Consider the following 14,171-nt stretch of genomic DNA (forward strand, 5'->3'; position numbering starts at 1 on the left):
TACGGAAAGATAGTAAGAGACTTACCGCTTCCTCGGCCTCATCGTCGATCAAGTCGTGAGCTGTAATCGCTACTTCCTAGAAATAATATGAATAAAAGATAGAACATGATTAAAAGATTGACTTACGGGTTCTTGTACTTGAGGATCTTCAGCGCCCTCAGCGTCCTGAACCGTACTGGACTTGGCTACAGATGAAGAAGCCTCCACAGAAGAAGAGTCCGATGAACCACCATCAGATTCACCCTCTTCTTCTTCCTCTTCATCTGCGCTATCCTTCTCGGAAGCTCCAGAAGTAGCAATGGGAGCTGGTGGATTGATAGTAGAGCTGGACAGCTAGAATAAAGAAATCGAGGATGAATCCTAGGGATCCCCGTAGATGAGAAATGAATGAGGCTTACCAAAGGAACAGAAGAAGAAGCAGGTTCTACGACCTCTTCTACTGCAGATCCAGAGAGAGACCAACCAAGGGCCTCACCAAGAGCTTTAACTTGGGAGGGGGTCATCTTGAAGTCTTCATCGTCACCAAGACCTTTGAATACTTCGACTGGATCCCTCCCAGCTGCCCATAGCGCCCGCTGACTCTCCTGAATGTTTGACCAGACCAACTTAGCGGCGTTGTAAGTGGTCTTCTGGGCCAGCTGAATCTGTTCATAAGACCGTAGTTCGCGATCGAGCCGTAGGGCGATCTTGGCCAAAACTGACAAAAGAAATTAAATGAAATGAAATGAAAACGAATCATAGGAAAAACCTACGAAGGTTATTACTAGAAGCGGCTTCAAGTTTCTTCAATCCAGATCGTGAGTTGTCTGGATCAAAGAAAGAGCACTTCTGCTTCCCTGCGAAGCAACATGCACAAGTCGGTCTACGCCCAGCCTTGCCACTGGCAGCCCAGATCGGTTTGCAATCTGCGTAGCCGAAGTAGGTGCATCGGCCACAGGGTGTTAGACGATCAAACTGAACGAAGACAGTTAGAAAGAACGTATACGACTCGGACGAAAAAGAAAACGTAACTCACAAAAGTTACAGAACGGCCAGCTTTCAGAATTGATTCAAGGCTCAACTTAGCCTCTCCAAGATCAAACTGGAGATCCATGTCTGATCTACGGTGTAAGAAAAGATGATGGGAATAGAAGCGGAGCACTTACTTCGAGCTTCCCCGATCCAAGACTCGGGAAAGGCATGTGAGGGTGTGGAAGATGTCCACATTTCATCTACGGATGATGGAATTCGGTTTTCGGTCGTCTTCTTAGGGCCTTTACCCTTGGAAGCTCGTCCGGGTATTGATTCCGTAGGAGTATCAACCGCCATCGCCTCAGAATCGGAAGTGAGGGCGGTGGAGTGCTTTTGAGCGCGAGATCGGGTTTGATAGCGCTATTAAGGCATCAGACCTAAGGAAATGAATTGAGAGGAAAAGAACGTACTGAAGGAGGGGGAGACCCCGCATCATCAGAAGTTTCGGCAAAGGCAACTTTCTTGACAAAGGTTTGAGCAGCCTTGGCCTTCTTTGGTTGCGAAGGACCAGCCATAGGCGGGATAGGAGCCTAGATACGTTAAGACAAACAGGCAAATAAGAGGAAATAAGTGGCATACCTTGCGTTTTGAAGCCGACCTTGATGGTCCAGCAACTGGAAGCGTAGAGGGACCCGCTTCAGATGAACCGAAAGCAGGTTGAACATTGGTTGCCTGGGGCGAACCCATGACCACATCCTGGGAGCTCGTAGCTACCACAGGAGGAACCAGAAGTGCGGGTAAAGGGAGCTACGGTGAAAGCTGAACGTTCAAGAAAGAAAAATGAATAGAGAAAACTTACCGTAGATGGTAGAGTTGATCTGGGAGCATTCGGAAGATAAAGTTCTGGGGCTTCCGAATCAAAATCGAAGTGCTACGGAAGCAAAATAAGATCAAAAAGAACAAAGATGGGAGTTGAAACTTACACCGTAGAGGTCAAGTAAGCGATTGGTCTCGGCTAGACCATATTGCCACTCGTTTCCGGGGACCTTCCAATCATTGGCCAGGAAAGTGAGTGTTGCCATTAGTTGAAGTGCCGGGGAAATCCAGTCTTCATCACTGAATCGGACAATTTGGCGATAAAGGTCGTTCTACGGCAGAGTTAGAGCGCACCAAGTAGCTAGAAAAAGAGAAGACACACCAGAAAAGAGCCGTTCTCTCGGAACTCCTCAAATATTTGAGGTTCTTCTGTCACCTTAGCAATAAGTCGGTTGTTTAGACTTCCGATCCAGGTGTGAACGAAGAGGAGGTTGGCCTCCAGAGCGTCCAGGATTATAGGAGACGGGATGTAGGGCTCCGTAGCAGGCGCCTTGCCCTTGCCTTTGTCTTGTTTGGACGGCATTGGATATGATCTACAGCGTCACATTAGTATGGGACACCGCAAAGAGAAAAGAAAAGAAAAACAATCTACGGGCCTCGGAGCAGACTCCGAAGCCTCCATAGGTTGTCTACACACACCTCGAAGACGTTGAGGAAGGTGGCAAAGAAGATATGAAGAGCGGCGGCGAAGAGCGACCGTAGAGAAGGTGGGAGAAGGGGGGAATGAAAATTTCTGCTAAGTCCAACTGCTGCGGTTTTTATAGCCAAATCCAACATATGAACCAGCACATGACCGTAGAACATCACAGAATGTTGTAGAATATTCCAGATCTACGGAAATTAAAGCCTCGAGGCTGTTGAAATCATCTACGGAATGATGAGCCCATAATTAAGAAATGATGGAAGTAATTAACGACGGAACATTGCATCGTAGGAGTTCTGGCATGGGAAAATCATTTTGATGTCGGAACATTTCCTTTTTGGGAACATTAGCGCTGGTCAGCGTAGAGCTTGAGCTCAAAATTTCTCTAAGTCAGAGACTTGACGGTTGTACACTAGAGTGTACACTGTAAATAAGATTAAGTAGATCTACGGGCCATTTTGAAGGCTTTTAGTAGAACTACCAAATGAAAAAGCCATAGATCAATTCAAACGATAGAAGATGAAGTTGTGCTCAGTCCGTAGATGGACTGGGGACAGTCCTCTTTTGTTTGGGGGAGATAATGCGACTTAGTTGACTATGTTACAAGGTTCTTTTTGAACTTTAAAACAGTGCTACGGAGCGATATTTATCGTATTAAGGACTAGAGTGAGCCCGAATTGCTAGTTAAAGCTAGTGCCGCTAGTAGAATGTGCCGTAGGCACAGCTAGACCAGTTAGAGAGAGCCGTAGATCGTGTCAGAAAACTGTATGACTGTTCAAAACCTGTAGAACACTATGAGCAGAGGACTTAAGCGGTAATCCACCGAGTTCTACTCTCTACATTCTACTATCCACTGGCATATCAAGGGATTGTACTATTAGAAGACTTGTAGTCTTCACAGAACTGTTCGTAGCAGAACTTAACAAAGTCAAAAGACCTTCATACTAGGAGTACCTACTTCTACGGGGGATTTAGTTGACAAGAAATCGGACATAGGATCACGCAGATTAGGAGAAATTTGATATGACCGTAGATCGAGTCCCGATCTAAGGAAAAGACAAAAAGACATGATACAGATCCCAGATCACAGATAGAGTACCTAGGAACCAGGCAGGAATGAACAACAGATCTCGGAGTCCACGCTGTTCATGTGCTACGGCGATTCGGAACTCTGGATCCATATGCTGGAACTACTTGGACACACAAAGTCCATATGATTTGATAACGTCGAAATGCAGGATAAGGTCCGTAGGCAGGAAATACCATATGGTACGCCTATGTAGGTCCATTCTACATGCTGAAACAAGAATGAAGAACAGTCCAGATTGGTCCAAAACATATGATTCGAATACGGAAAAGCTCCGTAGACAAGATTCTGCACATGTAGCAGTCCCTAGCGATAAGACTCCGCATGGATTCGTAGCTACGGTGCATTATTTTTAGAGATGAAACAAGTAGAGATAGGATTACAAAGCTAGCGTAGAAGTAGTATAAAAGCAGCTCATGTATCCGTAGATAAAAAAGTACTACCCGTGCATAGGAAAGTCCTGAGTGGGTTGCCCGTGAGTAACTGCTCTTGACACCAATAGAGAGATTTGCCCTGTCTTTGTGCAGTGAAACGATAAGATTTGATTTGAACCATACGAGACCGTCGAGGTCAAAACTAGAGAACTATCTGTCTGTAGGCCGCCGAGGTCTTGATTACTGTTTCGTGATCCGTCGAGGGTCTTAGCGTTCGTGTCCGTCGAGGGCAATAGTCTCCAATCGTTCGAATTAGTCTTACCGTAGACGAAATTCATAGTCCCACTTAGTCCACTGGACAATAAACAGAGCCCCTACAAACCTTAGAATCCCGTAGCTGTGGTGTTTTTACACTTGCAGTTACACATTGATTTCATAAAAACCTTCATACGATATTGAGACTGTGATCTTGTGCGTAACCTTTGCCAAGCAGTCCACCCTTGCAATCTTTCCTGGTGTGTAGAGTTATTGATAGACTTTACACGGAGGTTTACTAGTTTTTGGGTTGATTTGGTGTTGGTGCTACTCCCGTAGCTCTGATATCAGGTTGACTCTTGAGTGGTATACTTCGCCCATTATCGGATACCCTTTGCACCATATCTAATACATGTGTACGATGTTTTGCTAGGGCTTGAGCACGAAATCCAATAAGTTCTTCCCTGGTCCAAACCCGTTCAGGTGTTTTGACTAACCAAGTAGATTCTACCAGATCTAGAGGCAAAATAGGTTCTGCCCCCAAAACAAAGAAGTAGGGTGAACACCCTAGACTCTTCCTAGTTGTAATTCTGTCTGCCCACAAGATATGTTTCAAGAAATAAAACCAGTGGTGTAAATTCCCACTGGTGGCTTTTGCCAATGCTTGTCTTATATCAAAGTGTGCTCTTTCTATCTTTCCATTGGCCTGAGAATTATATGGTGAGATACGAATACCTCTAACTCCATATTTGTCTCTTAACCATTTAGTCAAGGCTAACATCTGAGGAGCATTATCTGTTACGATCTCTTCAGGTGTTCCCCATCTACATAAGATGTCATCAAAGAACCATTCCGCAAGTTGCCTTGCATTCTCATTGGCGATACCTCTTGCTTCAGACCAATTAGACAATGCGCATCTTCCATGCACAATGTTCTTGCATCCTCTACTAGCAGGTGTCATTTTAATAACATCAATATGTATTTTCTGAAATAGAGAAGGAGTGTGGGTAAGAACTGGCGGAATTCTAAGTAACTCCAATTTCCGTTCTTGACAAGGCTTGCAAGACTTGACAAACCAATCCACATCTTCCTCTAAGTGAGGCCACCAAAATCGCTTCTCAATAAGAGCTTTGGTAGCGAACATTCCTTTATGCCCTAAGTTGTCATGCGATGCAACTAGCATCCACATTCGCTTTTCCTTAGGTACAAACAATCTATGATGGCTAGAACCATCCAAAGACTTTCTATATAATCTTCCTTCATTGTCTACAAAGAACTTAGCAGCCCTTCTTATAAATTTACTTTTCTCTGATGCGGTCATTAATTTCAAGACATCTGAGTCTGAGTTGACCAACCAGTCAATAATCTTTGGAATTCCTTCATCTTGATCAATTGCTTCTTGACTTCGATGAATTTCCTCATATGGATGGTCCCTTGACCATTCCAAGTCTATTTCTGATGGGATAACTACCACTTCCTTTAGTGAATAGCTTCTAGCCCAACTTTCTTTCTTATAATGAAAGGACTCAAAATAATAAGCCCAAAGTCTTTCTTCATCTCTGACTTCTTGCAATTCTTCCTCAAAATCCACTACATTTGTAGCTAACTCTGTGAAGTCTACAACTTCATTAAAATATCCTGACCTAGGATCTATATGATCCTTGAAGGTCTCAAATTCTAATGGTTCTTCAGTCTGGTTTTCACCCATCCTGAATTTTACCGGTTTTCCATCGTCATCCTCTAGAAATTCTTCCCAACCTTCTGGTCTTTCAGTTGACTTGCCACCTGGTGGTGGTCTTGATAAACCATCTGGCCCATGTACCAATCCCTTGATATGGACTAAGGTAAATCTCCAGAGTCTAATTTCTTCTATCCAACGGTTGATACTGGCATTTGGCGCGCTACTGGGATTGTCTAACATTCCTTTGATGTAGCTAGCATCGGTTTCAACTGTTAAGTTTCTGCATCCATAGGTCTGATATTTGGTAGCTCTTAGAGCCATCATCAAACCATATAATTCTCTTTTCGGTTGAGAAAACCTTGCTTCTCTTTCATTAAGGGTAATGGAACCAAAGTAGTTGAAGAACTTCCTGCGAGGATTTTCTGGATCTTCTTGATATAAGTAGAATCCAACCGCTTGCCATGAAGTATCTACCGCTAACATAATCCCATTAGGATTTTCATAGTCAATGGGTTTGAGTGCTGGCGCATTTTGAATAGCTTCTTGAACTGTTCTCACAGCCTTCATCTCCGCTTCCCCAATGACAAAAGGTACGTTCGCTGCAGTCAACTTAGTCAACGGACGTGTAATTTTCGCATAATCCTTAATGAACATTCGCATTTGTCCTGCTGTGCCCAAGAAAGATTTTATATGCGCTCTGTTTTCAAAGTTTGCAGGGTCCCATGATAGGATGACTTCCGCCAACTTTTCTACTGGCTTTTCTCCTTCATAGGACACTCTGTGTCCTACTACTAACCCTTCTGATACACACAAGTATGCTTTAGGATCCGAAAAGGTTCCACCAACATATTTCATGCGCTGAACTATCCGATTTATGTTCTGGAAATGTTCCCAAACAAATCTTCTAATTCCTTTATTTTCTGGTATGGTTTCAAATGACCCATCTGGTGTTTCGTATCTAGAGGCCGGTCCTCTGATAGGAACATCATCAATATATGGTCTGGTGACATGTGGCATTTCTTCTCTAAAGATGTATGATACATCTTCATGAAATAATGGAACAGAGTTTGTCCAACCCATTGGTAGTTTAACCAAACGATAAGGACCAAATGGAGTCTGGAACGTAGTATAGTCCCTTGACTTTTCATCTATCAGTCTTTCATCATAACCAACCCAGATGTCCAACATGCCTAAACATGCTCTTCCAGAAAAGCTAGAAGCTATCTCTGCTGTTCCTGGTGGAATTCCTGAGTGTTGGATTGTAACTCTATTCAAAGCTTCTAAGCTATGAACTAAGTGCAGACTCTTTCCATCTTTCTTCAAAACCATAAACCATCTAGACCGATAAGACGAAGTAGTGGGTTCATAAACACCAGCTGCTATCTTATCTTTCAGGATCTTGCATACTTCTTCATAAATCCCAGGTGGAATAGGAATATTCTTTTCCACCCATGGAGTATGTGGTAGTACTGGAAATTTGATTGGAGGGAAGAAGTCTGTCCTGAAGTTTCCTCCTTCTTCTGCACACCAAGCAAATCCTTTTTCCTGTACTATCATGAAATGATGCAACAATTTCCTTTCTTCTGGCCACAAGAAATCTTCGGAGTGATTCATGTCAATGACCTCTTTCCTTTCTAAAGTATATCTTTCTCCAGGCGAATATTCAGGTGGATTAGGAGATAGTTCTGGAAGTTCCGCTAGTGGATCTCCAGTAATATTCCTTTGTACCCTAAATTCTTCTGGCATTGGTGCAAGTTGCGGTCTAACCTTCAAGTGCACTGGTTTATACTTCCCAAATACAGAGGCTGGCTCTAAACTTGTTAGATTCTCAGGGTTTCCATAAGGAGTTTCTGAGTTATCATTGATAAGTGGGTTCTCTCCACTTAATCCTTTTTCTATTTCTTCTATTCTAGCGCTAGAGGCTAACAAGGCTGTGACTTCTTTGAAATCAGTTTTACTAGCTAAGACAAACGCTTCTGCTAATTCCACTGACTCAAAGTTATTCTTTTCTGGTAATTTATACCCTTCTATCTCAATTTTATTATCCTCAAAAATAAAACTCAATGCAACCTCTCCTTGATCATCTAGCAATTCCTCAAGGCTCATTGAAAATTTTCTATTTCTGAATTTTCCTCATCTTTTTCTTTTCTAGCCTGTCTGGCTCTAGCATTTTCTCTTCTAAGGATGGGCTTCTTTGTTTTATGGCGAATCTTAATTCCCTCACCTCTAGGGTAAGTTGGTATAGTACACTTTACTCTAGTATTAGGGCAAGTGATTACTATGAGTTGATCACCATCTGGGAAATTCTGAACCTCTGAGTTTGTTAAAACGTCGAAAGGTCTTCCCAACAAAATCTGATAAGGAGCATCTTCAACAACATGAAGTTGTAAAAAGACTTCTACTTCACCAAATGTGAAAGGTACATTCCTTGCTAATCCTTTAGTCCTTTGTAGTTGACCATTTGCAGATTGCATAACCACATTTGTGTCTGGATCCCAAATCATTCCAAGTCCAATAGCTACAACCATATCTACTGCAACTATCTGAGATCCACTATCTATGATAGTTTCCACTCTTTCTTTGGACCCATTGACTTCTGGATAAATACATCGAAGACCATCCATTACATTAGCAACTATAAAAACATTACGCTGCTGTTCCATAGGAAGGTCTCTGATATACTGTTCCACCGGATCTTTCTGAACTATTGAACCAGCTTCAAGCTGTCCTCTAGCTTCTTCCAAAACTTCAAATGTTTGGTCAACTTCGAGTTCATCGAGATCGACGAACTCACTTTCCGTTCCAAAGTTAGAATTGCTTTACTAACTTTTCATCTATTTCTGCTTCGAAAAAGGACTTTGCATCCCTTCTAGGCAGTCTTCGATTTCTAAGTTTCCTTAACAAGGCTTTCTGTAATTCTGGCGAAGCTTTTATAGCATGCGATGTCGAAATCTCAACTTCCTGTCTCAGAATTTTGTCAGCAATCTCTTCAACCACTTTCTGCTTTACGACTTTCCAATCGTCATCATTCAAAGAAAGTTTCTCCGACTTAGGCCTAATAGCCCTTCTGATGTCTTCGACTTTCTCTGAAATGTTCCGGCTTCCTTGACCTTTGTTTCCCTGGTCTTCTTCTGGTTTCCTGGGTAAAGCAAAATCCCTTGGTTGAAATATCCTCTCAATCGGTTCTACCCGATCAAAGTGTCTCTCTTGAGGATCTTCCTTCTCTGAAGTTTGTTCCTCAATAGTTTCTTTTTCTTTCGACTTCTTTGAAGTCGACGCATTATCATTTCCTTCATTTTCTTTTCTCAACTGTGGAACTACGTACTTGGATCTATCAAAGTTTTTCGGCGGCGAAATCACAACTTCAGGCTTCAATCTTCGAGGTTCCTCAAGGGTCTTTTCCTGGGCCTTATTACTTTTACTGCCCTGCCCTTTCCTTGGAACATCTAGTTTTTTGAGCCATTGAGTTTCTTCATCAGAACCGATAGTACTTTCGATTCATCTGAGTCACCCATTTCTTTGATAGTTTCTTCCAGCGCAAACTGGAAGTTCGAGACTGGCATTGGCTCTTCTTCGACTTCAAACATTAAGCTCTGCGCCATCACCAAAGTCTTAGCCGTCCATCCTTTCTCTTTGGCAATTGCCCAAATCCTTTCCGCACGAGTTGGTCCTGGTTCACCGAATCTCACAAACGGAACCCAGTCCCCGTTCTTCAACTCGAATTTTCCATCAGCATTCCTTCTCAAAATTCCTTTCGCCAATAAATCTGCTTGTTCCGGACAGTCCCTCACAGTATGTCCTTCCTTATTGCAGAACCAACACTGCATATCTTCGACCCAGTTAGACTTTGACAAAGACTCATTTCCATTGCGCGGTCTATCGCCAGGACGTTGGTATTGGTTTCCGTTATTCTGAGTCCCATTTCCGGTGCTCACTTTCATTGTTCTCATCAATTCAAGGAGTAATCAGTTATTATTTTCCGTTGCCTTATTCTGTTCTGAGACTTGCTGTCCCAATTCTCGGAGTTTCACATTATATGTGTCCATCGAAGACGAAACTTTCTGTTCCCATTCGTCTTTGAATTTCTTTTCCCTAGTTTCCAGGACCGGTGGTCTCAAAAACTGATCTTCAGACTGTCTTACACCATGAAGCATGGTATACCCTGCAGGCGTTAACCCCGCATAGGTATCTCTACCTGATTGTCCTACTTGTATCATCGTGACAGACATGTTGATAGCCGCTTCTTGAACATCTTCGATCATCCACGGATCCTGACGTCTCTTTAGCTTTTCAGCGATGTCCATGTCCTTACTGGACTCTGCCATGGCTTTGGCAAATAGATGTTTCTGTAACTCCTCCGCAAAGCGGGGCTCCAAAGTGTTGATATAATACCGGACTAGGTCCACATTTGTAATCAACGGCGGATTCACATTTTTCAACTTCTTCGATTCTAAGTTGAATTCACAATTAAACGCAGCTAACTTCAAGGTATGTCCAATCGGTATATACTTCGCTTTCTCGCAAATGGCAAGTAGACGCTCACGAGAGCCAATCTTCCTGTCCTGCGCTTCCAGGAATTCCTTAAGTAACTCTTCTCGGAATTTTTCCCAATCATAACCTCGAGATGACGGTACAACCTCCGCTAATAGCTCTCTGGTTGCTATGTCCATCTGGGTCATAGTAAAATTGATCCGCGCTTCACCATTCTCTATGTTATGGAACTGGAAATAATCCTCTAAGGCTGTAAGCCAACCTTCGAAATGTTCCGGGTGATCTTTACTAAAGACCTGAAGTCGCAACTTGTATTTGTCCCCTTTCAGGACATCTCTCGCTTCTTCGGAGAGCTCCATCCAGGAGTTCTTTGGTGGGCGATCCGACATTTCTGTCAGCGCCATTGATTCATTTCTATTCGACATTCTAAATTCTGATTCTACGTCTGACAACAAACTCGATAAAGATGATTCACGTGAGGAAGATGGTAATGGTACTAGACTAGCAGTACTAATGCCTTCTTCGACGGTAAAATACCCTCTTTTCGTCGGCGACTCAGCTAAAGATTGATTTATTCTTAACCGGGCTGCTTCCGAATCTCTTATTTGTTCTGTATTCCTTTTTCTCAGTTCCTCAAGCTTCTTCTGAATATTTGAGAGACTGTGATCAAACAATTGTGACTGTCCTGCAACAGTCGAAGTCAAAGTTGTTCTTTTCTTAGAAGTCTCTAACGCTTTTCCTTTATTCGCAACTGGTGGGTCGCTTTTAGGAGCAATTTTGACAGATTCTTCCGTAAAGTTCAACGGGTATAGGGTAACTTCTCGAAGCAAACTTCTTCGAAGTCGAGATGTACAATGTAAATGAAGTCTTTTCTTAGTGATACCACCCCCTGCGGTGGTCACCAATGATAACGGCACTAAAAACTACTACTAGGTGCAGCAAAACACACTCCAAGCACGAAGTGCGCAAAACCAAACCCAACACTAGCAATTAGCGTAGTTGATTTGTGGAGGTCAGTATCAATGGACGCTCTCAGCAAGGTTCACTGAGAACTCTAAGATTTGACTTCAAGGGTGGGGCTTTATATGGTTCAAAACAAATTCAAATTCTGTGTTCACAAGTCAAAATGACTAAGGCTTTCTATGAAGTTCACTACTTCGAGGAGGTGTTCAATTCTTTCTAAGTTCAAATAGAACTATCAAATTCAATTCAAATTCGAGTCAAAGCGACTCTACAAGTTCAAAGTTTCCAAGTACCAAAGTGGCAACAAATTCAAATCAAATTCAAAGTTCTAATCCAATCTTTTCCAAATACAAACACCAACTTCGAAGAAGTGGGGCAAAGTATGAGCCAGAGTCCCCTAGTGAAAGCACTTAGGCTTCTGTCGTAGGTTACTGGGGAAAATACTGCTGCTACCATCCTCCCTTATATACGCCTTTTCGAATAAATAATAATCAAACGTCGAAGATATGGTAAAAAGTCGAAAATATAGAGAAATCCCTTTCAGAGATACTAAAGTACCCTTAATCAGGTATAGTACATGTCCATTAGATATAAAACTGTCCAGAATATAGTATTCCTTATTCCTTTTCCTCATATTTTCTTTATTCCTGTTCCGAGTCAGATATCTTTGACATTTGCATGTGGATACATCCTGACCCCTTTTTGTTTCCAAGGCGAGTCCCCATGTGCTCCCTTGTTCTCTCTTGTTCTATCCGATCTGGAATAGTCCAAAACTGCTCGATCTACATTCCAGGGATCGTTCCTATGGTTCTTTCCTGGTAGAATGTCCTTTCTGACCGGACATCGTCGACATCCGCCCCTTTTCTTGTTTCCAGCTGTAAGTTACAGCCACCAGCATTGTTTCCGTTCCTTAAGTCCGAAGTGGACTTTAGATAGTTACATCCGTCAGATTGTTACTTCCAGATGTACTTCTAAGAGTTGTTTCCGTCTTTTCAACCAATATCGAAGAAATCAATAAATTGATAGTAAAATCAAGTGTCCCCATGTTTGCTACAGGTAATTGCGAGTGAGACGAGGCCTATCCAAATGAACGAAGGTTTTTAAAGGCTGCTTCATCAGTTCCTACAGGTTTCGGAACGTCGAAGACTCTCATCTATAGGGTGTTTTGTACTTTCTGTACTTCGGATAACCCGCAAATAGACCCGTGCTTTGACTAGCAGCTTGGGCTTGCTCTAATCCTCATATTATGTTCCCATTTTGATTATATTATATATAAAAATGTTAAAAAATGTGTTTATTTAGGTACTAGTAGATTATATCCGCGATAACGGATAGATTCATCTAACTCCGAGCATAGAGATACATGAGCACGCCTGTCAATACTCTAACTTAAACAGTGGAGTTAAGTCAAACTCATTTGAACTCAGTTCATGCGTAGTACAAATCAAACAAGTTTTGATTTACTACAAGATATGAAATAAAATACAAAAGAGGATTTTAGGCGCCATAGCGCATGCCAAAATACAAGATATGAGGGCAGATGCCCAATACAAGAATCAAGAGATCTACAGTAAATGTAGGCTATGGATACAAAATAAGAAAACAAGAAATGACTATGAAATTAGAAGATGTCCGAGTCCATTAAGGTCCAAGAAGTAAAAAACTACGCTCTAAGGAAGTTAGTGTTAAACTTCCAAGATAGAAATATTGGACTTACCGTTTGCGATACATTGGACGACCAAACGCCTTTTTGTAGGCCAGTCGTTCCCGTGCCAGCTTTTCCATAACGGCCCGAGCTACAGGAGAAAGACCTTCAAGGTCAGAAGTGGAAATTTTCCAATCTTCTGCTTTTTCCTCGTCAGTCTCTTCCCCATCGCTTGAATCTTCGGAACTCTAGAAAGAAATGATTAGAACCAGTCTACGGAAAGATAGTAAGAGACTTACTGCTTCCTCGGCCTCATTGTCGATCAAGTCGTGAGCTGTAATCGCTACTTCCTAGAAATAATATGAATAAAAGATAGAACATGATTAAAAGATTGACTTACGGGTTCTTGTACTTGAGGATCTTCAGCGCCCTCAACATCCTGAACCGTACTGGACTTGGCTACGGATGAAGAAGCCTCCGCAGAAGAAGAGTCCGATGAACCACCATCAGATTCACCCTCTTCTTCTTCCTCTTCATCTGCGCTAACCTTCTTGGAAGCTCCAGAAGTAGCTATGGGAGCTGACGGGTTAATAGAACTGGTCGGCTAGAATAAGGATGAATCATAGGGATTCCCATAGATGCGAAATGAAATAAAACTTACCAACGGAACAGAGGGAGGAGCATTCTCCTCGACCTCTTCAACCGCAGAACCAGAAAGCGACCAGCCAAGAGCATCGCCGAGAGCTTTGACTTGAGAGGGAGTCATTTTGAAGTCCTCATCGTCACCAAGACCTTTGAAGACTTCAACAGGATCCCTCCCAGCCACCTGTAGAGCCCTTTGACTCTCCTGGATGTTTGACCAGGTTATCTTAGCGGCGTTGTAGGTGGTCTTCTGAGCCAGTAACATTTGCTTGTAAGACCGTAGCTCTCGATTGAGCCGGGGAGCGATTTTGGCCAAAACTGGTAAAGGGACTTAGAAGAAATGATTAGAAATTGAACAAGTAGAACTTACGGAGGTTATTGCTTGAGGCAGCTTCAAGTTTCTTGAGCCCAGCTTGAGAACTGTCAGGATCGAAGAAGGAGCACTTCTGCTTCCCCACGAAGCATCATGCGCAGGTTGGCCTATGACCAGCCTTACCGCTAGTGGCCCAGATTGGTTTACAATCGGTATACCCAAAGTAGGTACAGCGACCGCAGGGAGTGAG

This window comes from Marasmius oreades, chromosome 3 (assembly GCF_018924745.1).
Source record: "Marasmius oreades isolate 03SP1 chromosome 3, whole genome shotgun sequence".
Taxonomy (NCBI): domain Eukaryota; kingdom Fungi; phylum Basidiomycota; class Agaricomycetes; order Agaricales; family Marasmiaceae; genus Marasmius; species Marasmius oreades.